This window comes from Rhincodon typus, chromosome 6, assembly GCF_021869965.1.
Source record: "Rhincodon typus isolate 14 chromosome 6, sRhiTyp1.1, whole genome shotgun sequence".
Taxonomy (NCBI): domain Eukaryota; kingdom Metazoa; phylum Chordata; class Chondrichthyes; order Orectolobiformes; family Rhincodontidae; genus Rhincodon; species Rhincodon typus.
In genome coordinates, this window is record NC_063337.1 from 67,258,575 (window position 1) to 67,277,554 (window position 18,980).

The window sequence follows — 18,980 nt, forward strand, 5'->3', positions numbered from 1 at the left end:
TCTGCTGTGCTTACCTGCATGGGGAAGAGGCTTCAGCAGATGCCCTAAAAATAGTCTGTTCCATCTGGCTGGAAAACCGCATTCAGTAGGCCCATCAACCCATAGTCTGAAAACCAAAGTAAAACTCAATCTTGGAGCCTGGAATGTATGAACCCTCATGGACAATGAGTAAAACAATTGTCCAGAATAAAGAACTGCCCTTGTCACCTATGAACATAGGCACTTCAACATTGATATCACTCCCCTGCAGGAGACTTGAAAAGCAGGTGAAGGAATAAGGTAGAGGTTGCACATTATTTTGGTGATGAAAACCCGAGAATCAACCCAGGATGCATGGAATTGGATTCCCTATCAAGAACAAGCTCATCACCTTGCTGGCATCAAGGATCACCTCATGACTCTCTGTCTACAAATCACCACAAGCCAGCAGGCAATGGTTGTGAGTACCTATGCTTCAACCCTTGATGCTATGGATGAGTTGATAAAAAGTTTCTACTTCACCCTGGACACTATATTTACCAACATTCTGAAGGAAGATAAAATTATCATCCTTAGGCACTTCAACACTAGGAATGGAAAGCATACCCAAATCTGGAAAGGAGCCACCTGAAAGGAAAGATTCTCCCTCTCACCAAATATTCAGAAAACCAGCTGTTCATCATCAATACACTGATCTGCTAAAAAGGCAAGCTCAAGACTTCTTAGAGGCATCCATGATCAAAATACAGACACTTGATTGAACAATAATGTAGTCAATATTGAGTCCAAAAAGATGTCCTCATTACCAAAGTGATGACAAATACACATGACTGCTTGACAGACCATCGGCTCATCTGCTCCTCAATATCAAACAAATACCACTGGAAGCATCTGAAGATGAAGAAACAGTTCAGAAAAAAGCTTAATGTTGAGCAGCTTCAGGAGCTACGCCAACTAGCAAACTTCTAACAATAACTTCACCAGAATTTCTAGCGTTCATTTTAGTGGAGTAGAGAAATTTGGAAAGAGCTGAATCATCTCATGCTGTGAAGAAACCATCAGCTACAAGACTAGGAAACACCAGGAGTGGTTCGATGTGAATGACCACAAGATCCAAGACAAGGTAAGGTCTGGGCCTGGAAAAACAACATCACCAGTGATGCAAAGAGGAGAACTCATTAACAGCAAATGTAGAGTTCCAAAGAAGAACAAGGGAAATGAGGAACCAATGGTGGACTGAGAAAGCTATGGAATTGCAACACTTGCTGACAAGAATGACACCCAGTGCTTCTTCTGTGCCACCAAGGCAATATACAGACGCCAAACCCTTGGTCTCAAACTGATGCAGAGCAAAGATAGCACCCTTTTGAGAGACAGAGAAAACAGTAGCGTCTGATGGACACAACACTCCAAAGAATTCCTAAACCATGATATAATTATTTACAAGGAGATCTTTGGGGAAATCCACCAACTCCCAATCAAAGTGATCTGGAACTTGCACCCAGTGTAACAGAAGTTGAAGCCTCCATTAGACACGTGAAGAATGGAAAAACTGCAGGAGTTGATAGGATTCCAGTGGAGATTTTCAAACCTGAAGGTGCACAGTTTACCCAGCATCTCCATCAACTGTTCCTGAAAATCTGGAACAAAAAAAACACTGCCAATCTCAGGGATCCAGCTAACGCTGCCATCTTCAAGAAAATAGACAAATTGGATTGTGGGGACCACCAAGAAATCTCTCTACTCTCTATCACCAGAAAAATCATCGCCTGAATCCTCACTAGGTGCCTTCTCCCAGTCTCAGAGGAAATCCTTCCTGAAATCAAGTGTGGCTTCTGACCAAACCATAGATTTATGAACATGATTTTCACTGCTCAGCAACTCCAAGAAAATTGGCAGAAAATGAATCAACCGCTCAACATGATATTTGTCGACTGACCAAGGGTTCTGACTCAAAACGGGAAGTGCTATAGAAGATCCTGTCCAAATTCAGCCATCCTGTGAAATTAATCAAAATCCTCCATCTCCTCCATGACAAGATGTTGGTTAATTGTCCTCACCGATGATAATACGACAGAAATTTTTGAGGTTAATATAGGAATTGAGCATTGCCCCCACCCTTTTCTACATTTTCATTGCCACTATTCTTCATCTTGTCAAGAACAAGTTTCTGAGTGGTGTGAACATTGTGTGAAATACAAGAAAACAGCATTGACCTCACTTGTGGAACTTCAGTATGCAGATGACAATGTCATCTCTGCTCTTTCGGAAGAGAATTTCCAAGCCTCACTTAATGCTTTTGTGGAAGCATTCTGAAGAATTGGTCTCAGCCTCATCCTCAAGAAGATACAAATCCTTTACCAATCTTTCCGAGGTCAAGTTCTGGCCTATCCGTCCATTAAGATCAGTGGAGGACTCCACCCAATGTGGAACATTTCTCCTACTGGAGAAGCTACCTCTGAGCTAAGGCTGACATCAATGCAGAGATTCAGCATTGATTGATTTATTCTCATGTGTACCGAAATACAGCAAAAAGCTTTGTTTATGAGCAGTACAGGCAGATTATAGTAAGCAAGGATGTACACATCAAAAAGATGTAGACAGAGGCATACAGATTACATTGCATAGGCCATGCACTAGGCAAGGTCAATGTTTACAAGATCAGCATTATTTGAGGCTTGAAAGTCCATTCATCAGTCTAACAACAGCTGGGAAGAAGCTGATCCTCAACCTGCTCATGCATGTGTTCAGGCTTCTATATGTTCTGTCTGAAGGAAGAGGTTGTAGGAGATCATTACCAGGTTGTGATGCATCTTTAATGATGTTGGCAGTCTTTCCATGGCAGCGAGCCATGTAAATGGAGTCTTGGATAGAAACTGGACGCGAAACGTTAACTCTGATTTTTTCTTCCCAGATGCTGCCTGACCTGCTAAGCTTTTCCAGCAACTTCTGTTTTTGTTTCTGTGGGCAGAAGGTTGGCTTCCGTGATGATCTGGGCTGTGCACACCACCTTTTGTAGTTTCTTATGGTCCTGGGCACAGCAGTTGCCATACCAACATCGCATTCTATTTGCGAGCACCTTCGGGTGCCTAAGGATGACAGTCTTCACAGATCATGACATGTGTACTGACACCAAAATCCTTCTGTATAAGGCAGTCATTCTTCTGACTCTACTACATGGTTTTGAAACTTGGTCTACATATAGATGTCACCTCAAGACTCATGAGAAGTACTATTAATACATAGTTTGATATGGATTCTCCACATCAGCTGAGAGGACAGGTGTACTAATATCAGTGTCCCTGAAGCAGCTAACAGAACCAAAGGCCATGGTCATCTGAAATCAACTCTGCTGGACCACCCACGTGCTTAGGATGACCGAGTTCTGAGTATCAAAGCAAATCTTCCACCCCAGTTTGAAGAAGGCACTTGAACAAGAGGATGACAAAGGAAGCATTTCAAAGACTCCCTGAAGGCTTCCTTCAAGAAATACAACATAGATGTCAATGCATGTGAGACCCTCATTCAGAAAAAGACAACTTGAAGGAAATTCCTACATAAGAAATGTAGTTCTTTGAGAACACCTGTTGGCAAGAGGAAGTATGGGAAAAGAACCAGAGATAGAAATCTACAAACAATCTCAAAGTCAAGGACCAATTCCACTTCCCAGCATCACCTGCCAAATGTGTGGTCAGACATGCAGCTCTAGGATTAGGCAAGGATCCACAGCACCCCAACCAATGACACAGAATTTCCTGGAGAGGGACAATCATACTCATAGCAAGTGATTGCTGATGACGACAACAAGTCCCAGGACAAAGGTGTCAGAGTTGGAGTGAAATGGAGATTAAGGTTGCAAGAACTGGAACTTCGGAATCAAACTTGCAAATTGAACAGAGATATTCAAAGTAGTGATCACCTAATCTACACTTCGTCTCCCAAGTTTTGAGGCGACTGCATTCTGAGTAGTGAATAAAACAGGAAATTTAATCAAGTACAAATACATTTGTGTTTCACTTGGAGGGAATTTTTGGTGCTGTGAGCAGTGAGAAGGGTGTAAAGGGTGTGTGATGGAAACATTTGGATGATTTAAGAGTAGACTAAAGTATCACTTACTTCAGCATGCTAATAAAGGATTCCTTATAGGATTTGGAAAAGATATTAAACCGAGACTTCATTTGCTGTACGCTATGTAAAAGATTTTATGACACAATTTCGAAGAAGAGTGGAGCAGCTCATTGAAAGAGATGATCGAGTCATTATCACATGACTATTCATGGCAGCTTGCAGTGTGCAGATTGGCTGTCACACTTCCTACAATAGTTCCTCCACTTCAATATAATACGTTGGCTTTAAACACACTTTGGGACACATCGAGATTCTTAAAGCCAAGTGCTTTCTTTTATCTCTCACCATTGGGAGTTTGTAACACTAAATTTGACATTTTCTTCACAACTGTTGACTGTTTTATTGATGAAACATTGGAAATCGAAGGACCCACTGTTAGAGAACAGTCAGGCTTATTGGCTCAGTTGTAGTTCACAGAATTTTAACCGTTCACTTGCAAGTTCCACATACAATGTGATCTAGTTTTGAAAGAACACTTTTCAATAAATATGATTCTGTCCACTCTTTATGAGAGGAAATATGCAAGGTGTGAAACTGGCATTTTACTTAGATTAGAATTATTTTAGATATGAAGAATTTTAATACCTTTGAATGGAAAATACTTCATGAGTACTTTTAGTATGGCTAGAAAAGGAAGAAAATGACTTTATTTGATATCTTGCTTATTAGTAAGTACAGTACTGTATTTCATATCATTATCATAATATGCCTGGTCTAACCAGCACATGAATAGGATATGGATGGTGACAAACTACAGGGGAATTAAACTATGCATTTCTCAAGTACTCCAAATTATAATATCTTACATTGTGAAGAATAAGAAATCATAAGATTCCTTCACTGATTCAACTGAGTAAAGAACAGCAATGAAAATGATTCCTGGTTTAGTCTCATTTATTCTGAGTTACTTCTTTTCACCTGGGTTAACAATATTGGCTCTGTAACAGAAGTTCACCACTCCTGGGTTAAGAAGGGAAAATTGGCTTTGTTCAGTTGATGCTGCTCACTATTGTTATAATAGTTTTCTGCCAGATATTGGCCAGGCTGGTGTATTAAGAATGACCAATTTGTATGAGTACACCTGGTACTTGCAAAACTGTACGTCAACAAGCAAGTCTGGAAAGGATGAATAAGCATTAGGGACATTGATGATCAAAGGAAGAACTAAGACAAAAAAAAAAGACACGAAATGTAGAATAACATTTTGGCTTCTTTTCGATCCATATGTTCCCAGTAATGGAGTAGAATTTATAATTTACTGTTAATGGCATAAGTCCTCCACTAGGGCTGGAGTCTCCAAGAATGAAAGACTAATTTCCACCATGCTGCAGTTATGACCAATCCATGGTCAAAATCATAGTTCCTTCCTCAGAACTCACTGAGGAAGGGTCATTGGACCGAAACATTAACTGTGATCTTTTCTTCACAGATGCTGCCAGACCTGCTGAGCTTTTCCAGAAACTTCTGTTTTTGTTCCTGATTTACAGCATCTGCTGTTCTTTCGGTTTTTATTGAGGAGAAGATGTTTACTCATTTAAAATCCACTACTTGAACAAAGTTAAAATACTTTCTCCTGTGTGTTCTTGAAATTTTCTCTAAATGCTTTAAATGATCCAGCATAAATGTGCTAGAGATGCAAGAAAAGACTCTTTGCCTGATGGGGCATTTGGAAGTCAGACAACCTGGTGCAACGTCGAATAATACGCTTAACCAGCACTGGAAAGCTCACATGCTGCCTGATCATGCAGGCTTGTGCAACAGCCACTATCACAGTATCTACTTGATTTTTATTTCCGTAGAAGTCATGTAACTATATCTCGTTGTATGAAGGATAAGGAGAAAAAAATGCTATTTAATCCAGACAGGTTATCCTTTGGTTTACGTCTATATAACTGGATATTTTCAGATGGTTTTTCACCTTCCCTATTTAGTATTAAGTCAAAACACTAGCTGTGGTTCCTTTGGTTCCTTATGAGGCTGTAATCTATTTTGTAATTGGAGATTGAAGTGTGAAGTCATTACTTCTTAAACTACACTTAAAGATTCCCCCAATTAAATTACCTGGTTCCCTAGCTTTCTTCCCTTGCTTTTACTTCAAAAGGATTTCAATGTATTTCTAATCCGATTCTGAAATATTTGTGTCCTTTTTCTGAAAGATTACAAATTCAGTTCTCAACCTGTTTTGACAGCCCTTTGTTCCATGACCTTACACTATCCTTGATGTCTATTGGCTTTTGCCAATAATCCAACTCCGTGTCAATAATTAGCGTGATCTATTTGTATGAAATTCCAAATGCAACAGTAAACAAAAACAACCAATATTAACATGTTTTTAATTGACATACTAACAACACGCAGCAAAATGTCATAACCTTTGACTTTACATGCTATATATTGGTAAAATATGTTTTGAGAAAATATATTTTTCATCTTCATAACGTAACTAATTTTTCTTGCAGTATTGACTCTCCTGTTCTGTTCAGCTTTTGTCCTACATCGTCTTTTTATTTGACACTGGCCCCATTGAATAATTTTGATTAACAAAACAATCCTCTTTGATCTTTATACTAGTTTACAAAAGGAAAACAAAAATGTTCCAGTGAGAGATATTAGCCCAATTATCTGATCCACGGTGAAGTTTTGTTCCCTTGCCTGGCAAAGGGAGAAGGCAAAATGCATTTAATTATTAAGTCACACTTTGACCTGGAACACGAGTAAATAAGAAGAAATCAGTGGAGCAACGGAGATACAACTATCAAAATTAAGTTTGATTTATGTGAGAAAATTCATCGTTTGTTCAATTTTTGACTAATGTTGAATTTTTCAAAAACAGCCTTCACTTTAATTACATTTTGCCGGCTGCAGTAGTGAGATCCCAGCTCTAGCTAAAAGGATATATTTCATAGGACTGAAGAAACACGGGCTCTGAAATAACTGGAGTTCCAAGATCAGCGATTATGGCAAACAATTAGTGTGATCACTCCTCAACAGCCTCTAAGACGTTGTATTATAGTTTAATGCATTAAAGAATCTATGTCCTTTGAGGGGATCAATGTGCACTATATATCAGCAGTAAGGAAACATGCTTATCAAAAACTAAATGTCTCAAATTTTAAACATGACAGACTAATTCACAATCAGATTGTACAAATAACAGGTGAAAATCATATTGGATTCTGGCATAAAACAAGTGACCAAGGGGCTCTTGTGGCACAGTGGTAACCTTTGAACTAGGAGGTCCAAGTTCAGGACCCACCTGCTTCAGAGGTGTATAATATAATCTCTGAAGACGGTGACTGGGGAAATATCTTAAAGCAACCAACTGCAACTTGGTTGCTCATTATATTTTGACTCTAAATGACTTAAAGAGGAAATACTCCTTATCCTGTCCACACTTTGGAAAATCAGATAACAACACTGTGTTCCTCTTCCCAGCTTACAAACAGAAGTTGAAACATAAGGACCCAATACAGAAAGTAGTGCAGTACTGGTCTGAGGCAGTAGAAGAGCTTCTGTGGGACTGCTTGGGATGGGTGGACTGGTCCACATTCAGGAATTCAGTGGCTAACCTAGACAAGTATACCATCACTGCCACGGACTTTGTTTGCAAGTGTGTAGAGAACTGTGTGCCAAAGAAGTCAATCCATATGTTCCCCAACTGGAAACCATGGATGAACCGGGAAATCCATTGTTTACTGAAGACCAGATGTGCAGCGTTCATGTCAGATGACCTTGACCTTGACAGGAAATCCTGATACAACGTCTGTAAGGGCATTAGGGGTGCCAAGAGGCAATACCAAACTAAGTAAGAGACCCAAACTAACTACACAGATACCAGCCATCTGTGACAAGGCCTACATGTTGAAGTGGGCTACAAAGTGACACTGAACAGAATATTGGACAAAAATACCTCACTCCCTGATGCGTTCAATGTATTTTGTGCTTGGTTCGAATGGAAGGTTTGTGAAATGATGTCACCTGCTCTGATAGCCTTGGATGCTCCTGTTCCCTCAGTCACTGCTGCAGAAGTCAGATTGGCCTTCTTGAGAATGAACCCATGGAAAGCAACTGGCCCAGATGGAGTCCACGGCCATGCACTCAAATCCTGTGCAGACTAGCTGACAGGAGTATTTGCTGACATCTTTAATCCCTCCTTGCTACAATCTGAAGTCGCCACCTTCTTCAAGAAGATCACCATCATCCCAGTACCAAAGAAAACACATGCAATGTGACTCATTGACTACTGCCTGTGGCTCTGACCTCCATAATTATGAAGTGTTTCAAGAGATTAGTCATGGCTCATATCAACTCGAGCCTCACAGCCTGCCTTGATCCCTTGCAATTTGCTTACCGGTGCAACAGATCCACGACAGATGCCATCTCCCTAGACCTACACTCATCCCTGGAACATTTGGATAATTAGGATACCTATGTCAAACTTCCATCTATTGACTACAGCTCCACCTTCAATCTCTAAACATCAAGACGTAGGTCTCTCCTCTGCTGTCTGCAGCTGGATACTGGATTTCCTGATTCACAGCTCACAATCAGTGAGGATAAGCGACAGCACCTCCTCCATGACAATCTTCAACACCAGCACCCCTCAAGACTGCGTATTCAGCCCCTTACTGTATTCCCTGTACACTCATGACTGTGTGGCCAAATTTCATCTGAACTCTGTCTACAAGTTCACTGACAACAACACCATTGTTGGCCAGATATCATACAATGGTGAGACAGAATACAGAAACGAGATAGAGTGCATGGTGATTGGTGTAGAGACAACAATGTCTCTCTCAATGTCAGCAAAACTAAAAGAGCTGATGATCGACTTTTCAGGAAACAAGGAGGGCATGCCCTTATCTACATCAATGAGGTGGAGACAGTAGAGAGCATCCACTTTCGAGGAGTGGCGATCACCAACAAACTGTCCTGGAACCACCCATGTTGATGCAACAGTCAAGAAGGCACAACAATGCCTCTTCTTCCTCAGGAGGCTAAGGAAATTCAACATGTCTATAAGAAATCTCACCAGCTTTTACAGATGCATCATAAAAAGCATTCTATCTGGATACATTGTGGCTTGGTACAGCAACTACTCTGCCCAGGGCCGTAAGAAACTACAGAGTTGTGAACACAGCCCTGTCAATCCTGGAAGTCAACCTTCCATCCATTGACTCCATCTACACTTCTCGCTGCCTCGGAAAGGCAGCCAACATCAAAGACCCTTCCCATCTCGGTTATAATCTGTTCCAACCTCTTCCGTCAGGTAGAAGATACAAAAGCTTAAATGCACGTATCAACAGGTTCAAGAACAGCTTCTTCCCTGCAGCTATTAGATTTCTGAATGGACCTCTCAAATTTTAAATCTGATGTTGATCTTGCTTTTTGCGCACCTTCTTTGCAGCGCTAACTTTGTATTCCTTGCTCTGTTATATCGCCCTGTCATCTTTGTATGTCATGATCTGCCTGTACTGCACTCAAAACAAAACCTTCACTCTACCTACGTACATGTGACAATAATAAATCAAATCAAAAATCAAGTTATCCCTCTGAACCTTCACCAACACAATCATTATGTTATGTGAGACAAACTACTAGCAAGTTAATTTCAATTTTATTTTCTATTGAATAGAACTATATCTTCATTAAAAATCTACTTTTGAGCTCAATTGAGAAGCCTCCTGGATCCTGATACAATTGATTTTTCGGTTGATAATTGACAAGTGTATGCAAGCACCTGTCTCCATGCCAAGGTAGAACATTTCAACATCTGGATTTCATTGGTAACTTACGTTACAGTTCACAAGCTAAAGTCAGCCATTCCCAAACTGTGGCTTAGGACTTCATTGTGATTTTGGCTTCATGTGATCCCCGATGTATCAGTTATTGCAATAGTGGACAGTTGGTAAGGAAACACATGGACTAACTCCGAAATCCCATGGTAGACGTACACAGTATGTGTTTTTCTGGCCTGATGTTTGTAGGAGGCAAAAGAAAGAGCAATCGACACAAACTTTTTAATCCTGGTTCTGAATCTAGTTCACTTCAAAACCTAAGATCATCAATGTAGGATCATATTCCCAGGCGTAGGGAGTTGTGCTTCAAAATGTTTCATTCTTAGCCTATTCAATGTGATTGGTGAAACCTTTTTCCTATCATTAAGGACATTTCATGTTTCCAGTATTAATTACACTTGTCTAATTTATGATAAGATATTTTCCAGAGATTTTAAATTATGACTATCCTTTTTACAATTTAGAGACATTTCAAAAGAGTTAATGTATAGAATCTGTCTCTCATTTGTCCCCATGAGTAAAGACACAAAATAGCTTAAATTCCAAAATACAGATTTTTGGCATTTTTAAATTTTTGTGGGAATGATAATCAGTAAATTGCAAGGGTTACTATCCATTTTGGTTTTATTTTGGGGTCCCTCCCCCATCCCCTCAACAACGAAAGATCATCCAAATTTCCATTCTGGAATCCCACATCTGCAGCACTAAAATAGGGGTCACACCAGAAGAAAAGTTTTGGAAGTTAAATCTGAAATAATGTTTATATAACTAGGTTAATATTGTGTTAAATTCAAACATAAGGCTTACAAGTTGTTTATATTTGCTAAATCCTGATTGGTTTTACTGTGATTGGTGAGCACTACTACATTAATAGTTCTTTCGTATCATATTTCATTCCATTTTTTCTCCAGTCGACCTCCTTATTTCCAGACAGTTCACTGCAAACTCCATACACACCATTGGTGGAATGTACAATGTCGTTTCTTTTCTAAATACTGTTTACTTCCTGGGATGTGGGCTTCACTGGTGAGGCCAACAATTTGATGTCTATTGATAATTGCCTTTGAATTGAGTGGCTTGCTGGACTATATCCAAGGGCAGTTTTAGTTTTGGAATGGTACGTAGGCCAGACATGGTGAGGACAGCAGATTTCTTTCTGACAGGGTAGTGATCGAGATGAATTTTCTTTTAAAATTTGTTAATGGAATGTGGGAATTTCTGGCTAGGTTTACCTGACGGTTGGCTGTGAGGTATAGTGGCAGCACCAAACAAGGCCGAAGCCTTGCGAATGGCAACAAAGCCTGACATGCCTGAGTGGGTCTTAGCCCAGTGCAGGTGAAAGCATGCCCAGCACAGGAGAGAGCAAGCCCTCTTGCTGAAGCCCAGCTTGGAGCACCTGGAGGCCCATGGCTCAAGAAAGGACTGTAATGTTTGACATGTTAACTTCATTAATTTTTTTTCTACTTTTAAGCTAAGAAGACTGTAAATGAACTTCTTAACTTATTTTGTTATTTTTCTATTTCTGTAACTAAGATTTTGTACCCAGGTACTTTGTACCGAAGATGGCACCATGTATGGCAACATTGTATACTTTTCACTGTAGTCTTGTACCCTGTACTTGAGTACACATGACAATAAAACCTAAATGTAAATCTAAAAAAATTGCTCAGAGGGCAACTAACAGTCAACCACATTGCTGTGCTCTAGAGTCACATGTAGGCCAGACCAGGTAAGGATGGCAGGTTTCCTTCCCTAAAGGATAGTAGAGAAGCAGATTGGTTTTTATGACAGTTGACACTGGATTTATGGTTATCCCTAACACTGCTATTTTAATTCTAGGAACTTATTTAACTCAAATTTCAATATCTGGCATGATATGATTACAATATTCATTGAATAATTATATATTTAAGATAGTTTTATATTGCATATTTATGAACTGAATTTAAATTCACTACCACTCCACTACATCACCATCAACACTGCAGAAAACGGACTAGATGATCATGCTAAATTCTGGATTGATGCCAAAATGCCGATTTTCTTTTCTATATTACTGTATCTCAACAACAGTTACGTTCATTTATTCTCTTTCTCGCATCAATTATTCTAGAAACTAAAATGACTTGTTTCCATTCTAATGCTGCCTACACTGTGCTATTTAGGCTCAGTGATGTGAAGCTCCAAGATATCATCACAAATTTGCTCCAGGATTCCAAAGCCCTTACACGACACTGTCATGGGCTAGAAAACAGGGGGAAACCTGCCTCAGCCATCACTGGGAGTCCGGACCATATTTTACATCCAGCATACATTGTTAGATGGTAAAGTTCCAATTACAAAGTGATTGGGAAAGATGAGAGCACACAGTAGAAGACAGTCTTTTGTACATGCTTTGGAAATTATTCTGGAGGTAAGAGTTAGAACACAGACTGTAGAGAAATGGCATGCATATGAGTAAGTTTGCAACAAGTGACCTGTCTCAGGGATCTGTTCTTGCACCTCACCCTTTTCACCACATTAATTAATCCTTGATGAAAGCCTACCACTGGAACTTCTTTCCCTTTAAGGGGTATGGTCCTACCTCAAAGAGCTGCCAGTCAGAGTGGTGGCCACAACTGGAACTGCATCCAGCCTGGAGATGGACTCTATCTAACTTAATATGAACTTGTTAAATTGGACTTTGCAGAATAAGTAAATAGTATGCTTCCCAAATACCAAAAAAATGAATAATCCTGTGAGTGGCTGATATGAACAGGGCCAGTATCACTGGGGCCACTTAGCTAGGCTGTGGGATCATTGGGGCCACTTAGGTAGGCTGTGGACTGCTGAAGCGGTGGTTGTGGTGGTAGTCGTGTGGATGTTGAGGAGAGAGAGGTGAGGGGGGCGTGTGGTGAGGAATGTGAGGCCAAGATTGCTATTGCAAAACTCATTGCCATTGGGGTGGGGGTCGGGAGGAGAGACAGGCCTCTACGGGCCAGAGAGTGGCAGATTAAGTAGCACCCCCTACCATCACCTCCTCCTGTGGCCAGAGTGTAGCCACAAAGGTTTACTTGGCATAACTCTCATGCAGGGGAAACACCTGCCACTGACAAACGACTCTTCATTGCCAATGTAAAAGCTTCAATTTGCCTCTAGTTAGAAGGATTACCTGCTATCTCCAGCATCTCCACCACTGGCAAAGTGATAGCAGGAAGGCATTAGGCATTGCTGCTGCCACTCTCTGAAGCATGTTCCTTGAGGTGTCATCAACACTGATGGAAACATTTGGCTCATTACATTGGTGCTGATTTTTTGAAAGAACTATCTTTTACAAGGCACACTAAAAGTAAAACAAGTGGAGCAATGCATGGTATTTACAGCACAGAAACTGGCTATTCAGCTTAGCTGATTGTTAGGCACAAGAACCACCACCCACCTTTCTTCAGAATATCCTTGTGCAATACATATTGAAAGGCGAAGCAGGCTTGAAGGTCTGAATACTGCTAATAGTTTCTATATTTTCTTTTTTTCCTTTGTGTATTTATTCAGCATTCCCTTAAATACCTTAAATGTGTTTACACCATTTTTAGCAATGACACCTTGTGGTGAGGAGTTTCACATTACAAATGCTCTATTGGACTTATTTGTTGACTGTTTTGCGTTGTAGTACTGGTCTCCTGTGCAAGTAGAACATCTTCCCTGCATCTACTCTGTCAAATACTTCCAGAATCTTAAAGACCTGTTACATGGACTATAGCATTCTAGAAGGTAGCTCACAACCATCTTCTCAAGGGCACTGTGGTTTCAGCAATAAATACTGGCTTGACCAGTGGCACTTGTATTCTGTGAACAAAAATAGTCACTCTGCATCATAAAACCCCATCTTACTGTATTAAATATTAGTAGAAAACAAGCAATGGAAAATCTAACAGGACAGAACATGGACAAGTGTCAGGGAGCTGATGCTGTTAATACCAGGGTGTGGAGACTAAGAGGTGAGGGAATTGCAAGAGTGAAAGTTATAGAGTCATAGAGTAATACAACATGGGAACAGGCCCTTCAGCCCAAACTGTTACATGCTGACCATGGTGCTCACTCAGTTAGTTCTAATTGCCCGCACTTGGTCATATCTCTCTAAACCCTTCTCAACCATGCACCTACCCAAATGTTTTTTTAAATGTTGCTATTGTACCTGCCTCAACCACTTTCTCTGCCAGTCCATTCTATATACACACCACTGTCTGTGTGAAGAAGCTGCCCCTCAGGTCTGTCTTAAATCTATCCCCTCTCACCTTAAACCTGTGCCCTCTAGTTTTCAATTCCCCATCCCTGGGAAAAAGACTCTATGCATTCATCCTGTCTATGCCTCTCATGATTTTAGAAACCTCAATAAGATCACCCCTCATTCTCTTATGTTCCAAGGAATGAAGTCTTATCCTGGACAACCTGTCCCCATAACTCAGGCCTACGAGTCCTGGCAACATCCTCGTAAATCTTCTTCGCACATTTTCCAGTTTAACTATGTCTTTCCTATAACAGGGTGACCAAAACTGTACGTAATACTCCAATTGCGGCCTCATCAACTACTTATACAATTGTAACATAACATTCCAACTCCTATACTCAGATCGATGAAGTTCAGCATGCTAAATGCCTTCTTCATCACCCTGTCCACCTGTGACACCACTTTCACCTTGTATTTGTACTCCTAGGTCCCTCTGTTCCACAAAACTCCTCAGGATCTACATTAATTTGACATTCCTCAGCCCACTTCTCCATCTGATCAAGATCCTTGTCACTTGTCCATGCTTTATCCCATTAGAATTAGGGTAAATGTGACATATTCTGAAGTCTGTCTGACAGTAAACAGTTTGATTGTTTGCGTTCAGCAGAAAGCTCTGATTGTTTTACAGGGAAAAAAGGTGTAAAGATCTTTATATTTGGAGACAATGGCAGAAGTTTATAGGTATATAATGAGTGTACCTAGAGTCTCCCAAAATCTCAGAAATGTGTTAAAGGTGTTGGGTTGTAAACCCAGTTCAGCTGCAAATTGTTCAGTTACATCTGAGATGTTAGGTTTCGAAATACTAGCTAATTTGTTTCACAATGCCACAAAAAAGAGAGCAAAGGAAGCTATTCTGCCTAATAGAACACCAAATAGAATGTTGATCTTTCTCTAAAAATGGCTCCACCCTAGCCAGAAGTCTCCCGGCGAACGAGGAACTGGTGCTGGGCTGATTCCACCGGCCCAGACTCACAGGGTATGCCGAGGTACCAGGTCCACTGCTAGACCCAGGTGTCTGAAGGAAGAGAATGGTGGTCTTGGCCCAGCATGGCGGTATCTCTGTGCATTGGTCTCCTGGGGTGGTGACCTTGTCCCAGTGGCGGTCTTGTCCTGACAGGGGAGTCTTGCCCCCATGTGGAAGTCTTCTTTGACTTCAGCGTCCAGGTACTCCATTGTTCCTAAATTGGTTTTCCCCAAGTCCAGGAGCCATTAACTGAACAGTGGTCAACTTCATCTTAATTTTACTTTTGTTTATTATTTCTGACTTCTGTCATTGATGTAGGTGCTATGGTAGGGTGACTCAAAACTCTTCACTGTATTTTTCATGTAAAAGTACACGTGACAATAAATTTCTATTCTATTCTGAAAAGGGACTGGACTACGTAGGAGTGAGAAAGTCGTACTTGAGCTGTATAGAACCTCAATCACACCTCAATTGGGGTATTCTATTCAAAACTTTGCTTTGGTCCCCATAACGTCTTATAAAATTCTATAGAGAGATCCAAACTTTCACCTGATAGTCAAAATAATGACATACCAAGACTTCATGTTTAAAAAGGTTTACTGTGACAAATGGCTAAAAGCATAATTAAAGGAACACTATCTATTTGTAGGCAACTTGTAGGTATCTTTCCACATTGTTCACTGATTTGCAGGGAAGCCTGTAACCTGATCACCAAAATAGCTTCCATTGCTCTCTTTTCCATGGCAATGTGAAACAAATTAGTTAATATCTCACTACCTAGCATCTTAGAAGTAACTGAACAGTTTACAGCTGAATTGTGTACCACTTAACATCTATAAACACCTTTCAGGGACTTTGTAAGACTCAGAATACACTTATTGTACACCCAGCAACTGTTCCCAATGTCTCCAAGTATGAAAACGTTGCACTTTTTTTCTCCCCAAGTACAACAATCTAAGCCTTACACTGAACTTGAACAATCAAACTGCTGACTGTCAGACAGACTTCAGAACATATCATCTTTACCCTAATTCTAAAGCTGTAGTCTCATATAAGACACAGATAAGCCACATCATTTTAATAGCTGTTACGAACACTATTCCTCAGGAAGGCTGTATTGTCCATAAGACCAAAAGGCCATAAGAAATAGGAATGGGAGTAGGTTATTTGCCCCTTCGTGCCTGCTTTGCCATTCAATAGGATTATAGTTGATCTGGCATTCCTCACATCCATTTGCAACCATTTTCTCCATAATGCTTGATTCTCCCTACTGATCAACCAACTATCTACCTCAGCCTTAAATATACAGAAGCTCTCTGTAGCAAGGAGTTCCAAAGACACTCAACCCTTTGAGAGAAGAAATCCCTCCTCATCAGAGTTTTAAAATAGTGCCCCTTTACTTTGAGATTACACCCCTTTGTCTTCGACTCTCTTATGAAGGGTAAGATCCTCTCAGCATTTATTGTGTCAAGCCTCTTAAGAATCCAATAGGTTTCAGTGAGATCATCTCCCATTCTTCTAAATTACAGTGTGTAGAATCCCAACCTGTTTAGTCTTTGCTAATAAAACAATCCTTCCATACCTGAGGTCATCCTAGTGAAATTTCTCTGCACTGCCTCCCATGAAATGATATTTTTCCTTAAATAAGGGGACAAAACTGCTCACAGTATTCCAGATGTGGTCTCACCAGCATCTTGTACAGTTGCAATAAGATTTCTCTAATTTTATACTTCAACTCTCTCGAAATAAGGTCCAACATTTGATTTGCATTTCTGATTACCTGCTGCACTTGTGTGCTAGCTTTCTGTGTTTCATACACAAGTACACCCAAGTCCCTGGTGTTGCAGCTTTCTGCAGTGTTTTCTCCAATTAAATAATATTCTGTTCTTTTGTTCTCCCTTCAAATTGACCAATTTCATACTTTCCCACATTATACTCTGTTTGCCAAATCTTAGTCCACTTAACCTACCATTATCTCTCTGTAAACTGTTTGCATCCCTCTCGCAAACTGCCTTTCGAACTAATTTTCTGCAGTCTGCAAATTTGGATACAGTACATTTGCTTCCTTCCTCCAAGTCATTAATTTATATATTGCATAGCACTGATTCCTGTGGAAGCCTTCTGGTCACAGGTTGCCAACCTGAAAAAAAAATTCTTATCGTCCACTGACTGTTTCATGCACATTAGTCAATTCTCTGCCCATGCCAATATAGTATCTCCACCTCCATGGGTTGTTAGGTCATGACTTAATCATATCTTATGGTATTAAGGATGGTTAGATATAGGAGCAAAATTAAGCCATTCAAGCCCATTGAGTCTGCACTGCCATTTGACCATGTTTCTGATATGTTTCTCAATCCTTTTTGCCTCCCTCCCTTTTCAAAAAGGGTTTCAAAATGGCAGGTTTCCAATCCTTCGTTTCTTCTTCAGAATCCAAGGAATTTTGAATAAATGCAACTAATGCATCCATGATTTCTGTAGTTACCTCTTTTAGGATCCTAGGATGCAAGCTATCAAGGCTAGGAGATGTATCTGTTTTTAGCCTCATTCATTTGTCTAATACTACTTCCTAGTCATGGTGATGATACTAAATTCCTCTTCCCATATTCTTTAATATTAATGAGATATTCAATGTATCTTCCATGATAAAGACTGATGAAAAATATTTGTTTAACTCCTCTGCCATTTTCTTGTTGCCCATAATTATCTCTCCAGATTCATTTTCTAAAGGGTCTAGGTTCATTTGACCTCTTTCTCCATTTTTAAAGTAGCTCTTATTGTCAGTTTTACATTCCTCGCTAGTTTGCCCTCGTGATTTATTTTCTCTTTATTATTGTTTTGGTCCTCCTTTGCTGGATTCTGAATTTACCTCAGTCTTCAGGGCCATCTCTGACTTTTGCCTCCTTATATGCTTTTTCTTTCAACATCGTACTCTCCTCAATATCCTTGTCTTTGTACAGGGAGCAACACTGAAACACCAGAATGACACTGGGCTTAGAAAGTTAACTTACGTAAGCCTAAACCTTGAAAGGGGTAGATAAAACTCGTTCTGTAATACATTGAGCATAGAACTGTAACAGGAGACTTGATCAAAGAGTTTAAAATGCTTTATAGGATTCAAGGAGGGCAATCAGGAACCACTTGATCACACAAAGTGCAGCAAAATTTGGAATGTTCCATCTTAAAGGTGTGTGACACAGGGACAATTAGAACTTTCAAGATTGCTTTTGGTCTTTTCTTGCTAACAAAATATATCAAGGCATATGGAGAAAAGTCAAGTACATTTAATTATGGCGCAAATTAACAATAATCTAATTGAGTGGTAGACAACAGATTTGGCAGTCTGAAAGGTAACTCTCGCTTTTCAAAACATGTCATTCGTTCCATTCCTGTACCTTTTTAAAATTTGTATCCACCTGCCTTTAAGAATTGTTTTTCTTTCAGTCAGTAGTTATTGTCTATCCCTAATTGCCCCAAGGGCAGTCAAGAGTCAAGCACATTATTTTCAGTCTAGAGGCTAGTTCATGTGCATTCATGAAGAAGATGGAATTTTATAACAATAGTTACATAGTTATTAACATTCAATTCTTATTGAATTCAATCCTCTGTTGAACCTGTGTCCTGGGAGGATTAGCCTGGAGTTCTAGGTTACTAGTGTAGTGATACTTTCATTACACCACTTATCTTACCAGAACATTATGATTGCTATTTACATTGTTATTACTGGTAAGGCATTCCCACTATGAAGGGTCCCGACCCGAAAGGTCAGCTTTCCTGCTCCTCTTATGCTGCCTGGCCTGCTGTGTTCCTCCAGCTCCACACTGTGCTATCTCATCCTTCTTAA

At 40.1% G+C, this 18,980-nt stretch overlaps 1 protein-coding gene across 1 annotated transcript in view; it reads right to left on the reverse strand.

The window, feature by feature from the left end:
* Positions 1–18,980, reverse strand: part of gpc6a (glypican 6a) — an 892,798-nt gene that overhangs the window by 103,498 nt on the left and 770,320 nt on the right. The window lies entirely within an intron of this gene.